Source organism: Petaurus breviceps, unplaced genomic scaffold (assembly GCF_028583685.1).
Source record: "Petaurus breviceps papuanus isolate PSGF00001 unplaced genomic scaffold, PetGlider_PUasm1.0 90849, whole genome shotgun sequence".
Taxonomy (NCBI): Eukaryota; Metazoa; Chordata; class Mammalia; order Diprotodontia; family Petauridae; genus Petaurus; species Petaurus breviceps.
In genome coordinates, this window is record NW_027187361.1 from 22,170,971 (window position 1) to 22,179,131 (window position 8,161).

The following is an 8,161-nucleotide window of genomic DNA, read 5'->3' on the forward strand; positions in this document are numbered from 1 at the left end:
CATCACCATCACCATCATCATCACCATCACCATCATCATCACCATCACCATCATCATCATCATCACCATCACCATCATCATCACCACCACCACCACCACCACCACCACCACCATCATCATCAACCAGGTAGTACAGCGAATAGAATGCTGAACCCAGAGTGAGGAAGACCTGAATTCAAATCCAGCCTTAGACACTTAATAACTATATGACCAGGGGCAAGTCACTTAACTTGCCCTACATATACATCTATATTATATAATATATAAAATAATAATATATACTAGTAATAATATATAATAAAATAATTATAACATATAAATAATATATAAAATATATATGTCCCTATATATACACACATATATATATTTATAATGTGTGTGTATTTATAAATTATTTATCTTTCCCGTTTAACAGATTAGGAAATTGAGTCTCAGAGAGATGAAGTTTCATCCCCAGTCACTTAGCTAGTAAGTATCAAAGCTGGACTCTAGCCCAGACCTTCTGACTCAAAGCCCAGAGCCTGTTTTACTTCCCCACACTGCAGTCAAAATTTTAACTAAAAGAATTTCACACTTTGTAAGAATGCTGAACATTTAAAACCCACCTTCCCTTGCAAAGTAGAAATAAATCAGGAGCAGACAAGACATGCATCGCAGAGCCCTGAGCAGGCCTAATCTTTCGGTGGCTGTTCCTGCAAACTGAAGGTCATGTGCAGGTTCTCATCTCATCTCATCTCATCTCATTTGTTCCCTTTGTAAACTCGGTCATATTTTATTTTCTTTGAATAGGATCAAATATCATTTAAAAGTTATTATGATTAATCATTGTAATGATTATCTGAACTGGCTGAGTATAGATAGTTTCCTCTTCCCCCTGGTGCTTCTCTCAGTAATGTTAGCCATGCTGATGTCAGCCCAAGGTAGTAGGTGCTCTGCTTTTACATGGCCAGCCTCAAGTATTGTCCAATCCAAAGATTCCCAAACTTATTTGGCCTACTACCCCAATTAAAAAAATTACTCAGTTCCCCCCTGGAAATCTACTTTCTTTAACCCTTCAACAGGTTTTTTTTTAATTTGCATCATTTCAAAAAAATATTTTTTTAAAAAATTACACATCTTAAAATTAATAATTTATTATAAGTTTGTGGGGTTTTTCCTGCATTGAAATTTTGATGATGCAATATTGCATTACCTAACCATATAGTATCATACTGTAAACACATCATTACATGCACATATTCCTGACAATAAATGTTGGACTTCCTGACAATGCCCAGACACAGTCTCCTGCCAACACTTGCTTGTTAAGACCTGTCGGTGGACTTGACCACTGATATGGTTATAACTTGCATGTTGTGTGTTTATTTGGAAAATAATGTAATCACTATGACTTTAATTCTGTTATACAGCAGATGAAACATGTATGAAAGGTTTTTCAAATTTTTCTTCTCTTCTTTTTTTCTTTATGCTTTTACTGCCCCCTTATTTTTATTCAATGTCCCCCAATTACACACGAGGCTGCTACTGGCCCCCACTCCCATCATTCCAGTACTCTCCAGGGGGTAGTATCATGAACTTTGGGATCCTATGGTCCAATACATACCAATTCAACCCAACAAACACCTATTATGCTAGGCACTGGGTATATAAACAAAACCAACTGGTAAACAAACAAATGAAAAAACTGCCCCTGTCCATAAAACGTTCTTATTCTACTGGGAGGCTTTAATGTATGAACATAGAAATATAAACACCTAGATGGTGTAGTAGAAAAAGTGCTGGTTGTTCAGTCCTTTTCAGTTCTGTCGGATTCTTTGTGATCCCATTTCGGGTGTTCTTGGCAAAGATACTGGAGTGGTTTTCCATTTCCTTCTCCAGATTATTTTACAAATAAGAAAACTGAGGCAAATGGGTGAAGTGATTTGTCCAGGGTCACGCAACTAGTAAGTGTCTGAGGCCAAATTTGAACTCAGGAAGATGATGACTCCAGGCCCTGCACTCTCTGCACTGTGGTGCCACCCAGCACCTAGACTTGGAGTCAAGAAAATCCAAGTTCAAACCCTGCCCGTCACATTTACTAGATTTGTCACAGTGGGCACTGAGTTCATCTCTCAGGACCTCAATTTCCTCATCTCTAAAACAAACAATTTAGATTTGATAGCCTCTAAGACCCCTTCCAGCTCTCAAGGGACGGTCCTATGATTTGTATCTTGTTCTACAAGTTGAGTTTTAAAGAAAGCTAGACATTCTAAGGGGGGGGAGGTGAGGAGGGAGAGAATTCCAGTCTTAGACTTAAGAAAATGTTGGGAAAATATTAATAAAGAAGGTTAACTTTAAAACTGTAGCATGAGTGTGTTGCTTCTCTCCCCCAGAGAGATAGCTGTTAAACATTTACCAGCACACCCCTGGTTCTTTTATACATGACACCAAGTACAACTTCCCATACATAATAAACATTTGTTTATTTGTTACTGTCTCCCTGGGAATAATGAGTCTCTGTCTAATTGTTTAGACCTAGGAAAAACACCTGCAAATATTCTAACTGTTCAGTGCACATCATAGTTTAAAAAACGATACAAATACTTGTAGAATTGAACTTGCTAAATATTCCATCCATTATGTATGGGAAACTGTATGATGATGATAATGACTCATAAGACCATTGTTCATAAGAGCTGCTCCACATCTGTAATCTTTCCTATTGTCCAATGTAGTCACTGGACTTTTTATTCATTCAAGAGGCAACTCATTAGGTCATTTTTTTTCTGTGTCCTCCGATGTTACCTCCTAAAAAAGGTAGAAATCTGCAGAATAATAACACAGCCATAGTCACAGTTTGGTCAAGCCAAGTTTCATGGTCCAAAGGCTGCAGAACTCTAGCACCAGCTAAGGAGTTTATAATGACACTCTTCCCCCAAGCTGACCTAGTTCAGAATAATAAAGTCCATTTGTAAAAAGGTGCAAGACTCAATGCACGTATACGGGAAACTCCTGTGAATGTTTTACAGCTTCAGCAACACTAGCTTCATTGATTGAATCTCTAAGCTCCATGGACTGCTGAGGACCACATTGCAATTATACACTCCTGCTGTCCAGACATTACCAAGGCCCTGTTGCCCTCAGGCCTAAATGCTGAGCAGAAAGAAGGGACCATTCAGTAATGAGCATGGGATTGCAAGTGAATGGGAACACCCTTCAAAGAGAAGCTAAAGGGCAATAGCAGTAAATTAGGATACTTCTGAACTATTTGCACCATTTCATTTCGGTTTATAAAATCTGGGGTAAAAACACTTGGCACTGGGTATAGTCCTTGGAAAGCAGAAGTGAGGATGCTGGAATATACAACCCTCAATTTGAGTAGTTTTCCTATTTATTAGATGACTATAAGGGCGGCTAGGTAGCTATGTGGATGGAGCACTGGGCCTGGTGACAGGAAGACCTGAGTTCAAAAATTAACTCAGACGGCCATGTTACCCTGGGCAAGTCACTCAACCTCCATTTGCCCTCAGTTTTCTCCACTGTAAAACAAAGATAACATCATCATCTACCTTAGGGATATTGTGCGGATCAAATGAAACATTTATAAAGCACTTAGCACAGAGTTGGGCACATAGTAGCTTAATAAATACTTGTTCCTTTTAATTATACTTATTTTATGTGTGTGGACTTCCTACAGGAGGAAGAATAACAGCCCATTTATGACTCCATTCACTCGACAAGCAATTCTGAAAGCCCTGCTGGGCTGTGTGTCAGACACTGCGCTCAACCCTGACATTAGGGATGGGGGAAGGAGTGGGGAGAAGGGAAGCTGGAACCTGTGGTTCCTCTGGTACAAGGAGCTCCCAGTGAGAAAACCCAAGGATGAACAGCACTGGTGCTGAGACTCAGAAGTTTGGAGAGGTCCCATGGTGCACAAAGACATTCAGTGACTTGTCCAGACGCTTTACTGACTCAGAAACCCTCATCTCAAGCCACTGCTAGTCTTGTCTGAATTGGATGTTTGTGGTTGCTGTTGTTGAGTCATTTTTTAGTCACGTCCAACTCTTCATGACCCTATTTGAGGTGTTTTTGGCAAAGATTTGGAGTGGCTTGCCAATTTCATCTCCAGCTCATTTTACAAATGAGGAAACTGAAGTAAACAAGGGCAAGTGACTTGCCCAGGGTCACACAGCTAGGAAGTGTCTGGGGCTGGATTTGAACTCATTAAAAGGAGTCTTCCTGACTCCAAGTCCAGCCCTTTATCACTGGGTATCCACTAGCTGCCTCTTCGGAATTATACAGGGGATACTAAAACAATAGTCACTTCCCTCGGTGAGCTTACGTTATAGTTGGTTTTTACTTATAAGTTTTACAAGTAAAACTCATAAGATAAAGTTTACTTATCTAGTTTAGATAAGTCCTGGAGAGTTGCCTGACACTTAAGCATGATCACACAGCTAGTAAATGCCAGAGACAGAATCTGAACCCAGATAATTCTAGCTACAAGTCCAACCCTCTAACTACTACATTTTGTTATAATGTAGTGAGTTTCTGGACTCACTCACTCCAACTGTCCGCCTGGCTACATCTGCCCCTCAAGGTGCTAGGAACACTGAAGTTCTCTTAATGCTATCAGTTCAAGCCCATATACTGGCATGTTCCCCCCATATCATTTGTCAGTGCCACTTAATATCTCCTTAATATCACTGATGCCAGTGAATAGTCCCCACTATTGATTAAACCAGATGACATCTCCTCAATTTTTTTTGATAAATAACTGAAATCAATTAGCTTTTATAAAGAAATATTTACTAAATAGATACAGTGAAACCAATGTACCTGTACAACATTCCCCTAACCCAAAGCCCCATTGCCCCTCCACCACCTCAGTCTCACTGGAGAAAGCGGGCTTAACCTTAAAGTACTTGCCCCACCAAATACACTTCTGGGTCTCTGGGCATGGTATAACCTATGAACATAGGTTCTTGGGGCATCTCAGTACCCAGATAGCAAAATGATCTACTGCTGGCTTGTGTCCCATGGGGCACTTCTTGGGATTGAGGTAGCTATAACTGTAGGTAAAGTCTGCTGGATTTCCTGAACTTTTGAAGTTCACAAGGTCATTCTGTCTCCAATCCTCCTTCATCTAAAAATAGGAAAAAATAGATACAAAAGGAATAGAAACAATTTTGGGCATCATTTGTTGCAAGCCACATGGTGCCCATTTGGGGAAGGCCTTAGGTCCCTATTTTCCCCTCATTCACCATTAGGAAAGAGATACAGATTCAGTCTTTTTGTGCCCTTTTGTGTGCACACTCATTTCTTGGACAGTAGCTGTCAAAAGACTGTTTTTTTTTTTTATTTTTTACCACACAGTAAGCAGATAGGAAATAGAGAATACTTACATAAAATACTTATACTTACCTATGTGGACACCTTAGTGGGACAGTGGATAGAATGCTGGGCCTAGAGTTAGAAGATATCTTCCTAAGTTCAAATTGGGCTTCAAACACTTACTAGCTGTGTGACCCTGGGCAAGTCACTTATCCCTTATCTGTTTCCTTAGCTGTAAAATGAGCTGGAGAAGGAAATGGCAAACCACTCTAGTGTCTTTGCCAAGTGTAATGGCAATGGGAATTTACAGATCTTTCCTTCCACTTAATAAGCCTAAGGGAATTTGAAGACCTTCCCTTATTTGAAGATCTTCTCTGCCCCCTAATAGACTGAATGTAATTACATGGAAACTATAGTGGGATGAGTTTGCTGAAAGGTGGAGCAGGAAGGCTGGAACAGAGCCCATAGGAAGCTGGGAGTCAGAGCTACAGGGAGGAGAGGAGGGCACCCAGGGAGACAACTAGGCTCACGAGCATTAGTTTGTGGGAAGGCTAAAGATGGTGCGGCTCTCTGTGGTGTTATGGTGTATTCACTTTTATGTTGCTATGATGGATTCAGTTTCCTGGTGGTGGGATTTGGTTTTCTGGTGTCTGAATAAATGTTTTGCTTCTGTCTTTTATATGGAAAGTCTGTTATATTTTGTGATTGAGAACTGTGCCAGCATATTCACAGTCGCCATCAGCACTGTGAATACTGTGTTGGTACTACACCATGAAAACCCCAAAAGGGGTCAGGAGGAGTCAGATACAAATATGACTGAGAATTGGAGGGTGTGGCCTTCTATTACTAGTGCTCATAAGCAGGGTCCCCAGGTATCAGATGGGTTGACATCAGATAGAATAGATAGTCTGCTGTTGGGTCTCTCCTCACTGCAATCCATTCTTCTTTCAACTATGAAAGTGATTTTCCTAAAACACATCTGCCCTCCTTTCCCACTTGATAAACCATCTACTCAATTATTCCCCTACTCAATAAGCTCTAGTTGATCAACTGCAAAATGCTCTGTTTGGCATTCAAAGATCTTCATAACCTAGCCCCCTCCTACCTTCCCGGTCTTCTTATACCTTACTATGCCAGCTCACTCTTTAATCCAGTGACATCGACTTCCTGGCTTTTCTGAGAACAAGGCACCGCATCTCTCAGCTCTGGGTATCTTCTCCGATTGTCCCCATGCTTGGAATGTTCTCCCTCCTCACCTCTGCCCGCTGGCTTCCCTGGCTTCCTTTAACTCCCACATGAAATCCCATCTTCTACAGGAAGCCCTTCCCAACCCCCTTAATTCTAGCACCTTCTCTGTTCATCGTTTCCTATTTATCCTGTACACACAGGCCGCGTATTTATCCTGTACACACAGGCCGCGCATATCTAAGTTTTTGCATATTGTCTCCTCAGTTAGACTGTGAGCTTCTTGAGGACAGGGACTGTCTTTTATCTCTTTTTGTATCCCCAGTACTTAACACATTGCCTGACATTTAATAGATACTTAATAAATGTTCATTGATTGATTGATTGATTGATTGACTGTTCTTGCTCTAAGAGCTGGGCCCTCATCAGCCCAGTCTCAGCCTCCCTTTCCCTTCCACAAGCAATAGTAATACAATTATTTAATTATAACAAATAACAACAAAAATGGCTCATTCATATAATATATATGCATTATTCATGCTATAACATATAATATGCAAGGTTTATGAAGTGGTTCCTCATAACATTATTTTCCCTATTTTACAGATGGGTCAGGTGGGGCAGCTGAAACTCAGAGAGATAAAGCTTTGGGCCATGGTCACCCAATAAGTATCATAACCAAGATGAACCAGGTTCCTTGAATTTATATATAATAGTTTCATCAATATGCTGTTCTCATAAGTCTTCTACAGGGAATAATAATAGCAAATCTCAAAATTGTCTAATTCAGTATCTGAATGTGTGTGTTCATGTGTATAAAACTTCATTGTTATAAAAAGCAAAAACAGGTTGTCAATCCTGAGGGATTTATTCAAGGTACATGTGGCATAGGTCAGAATTCATGACCATAAATAAGATTTCTAGAGAGGAAGAAAAAAATCACCTTCTCAAGTTATCAATCTCTCCAATGAGGTGATTCATTCATGTGGAAAAGACTTCAAGACCCTTTTTTTAGCAAGCTAGATTTGGGAGCATAAAAGTACCCTGTGTGCATAGAGACACCTCTGGCCTAGTGATCTAAGCTTTGTGGATGTGAAAATGCAGTTTGGGACCAGTATCTTCAAAATGGTAATAATAACAAATCATTGTGTGACTCACTAGGCATTTTACAGCCTGGTGATATTTGGGAAGTAGTCTTCAGTAATTTTTATGATTATGAATTCATATCCTGCTTTAACATGCATTAAAGTTATGGCATAAAAGATATTGTAGTATAGCAGAGGAATGGCTGACCATGTAATCAAGAAAACCTGGGTTCAAGTCCTGCCCCTGACACGTACTGCCTATGGGACAACAATCAAAACACTTTGCATCTCAGTGACCCAGGCAGCTCTTTAAGACTATATGCTATGGAGAAGTGGTCAGTCTGCTTGGTAGAAGGAATTCCTTGTATTAATTAAATCCTGAATCCCATTTCAAATAAACAATTAGGTCCCTATAGTCTAGAATGATACTTCTAAATCCTTAGTTTACTATTCCACATGTGAGAAGAAGAGTTCTTCATTCTATACACACACACACACACACACACACACACACACACACATATATACCTATATATACACACACAGACATATATATATACCTATATACATTTATGTTA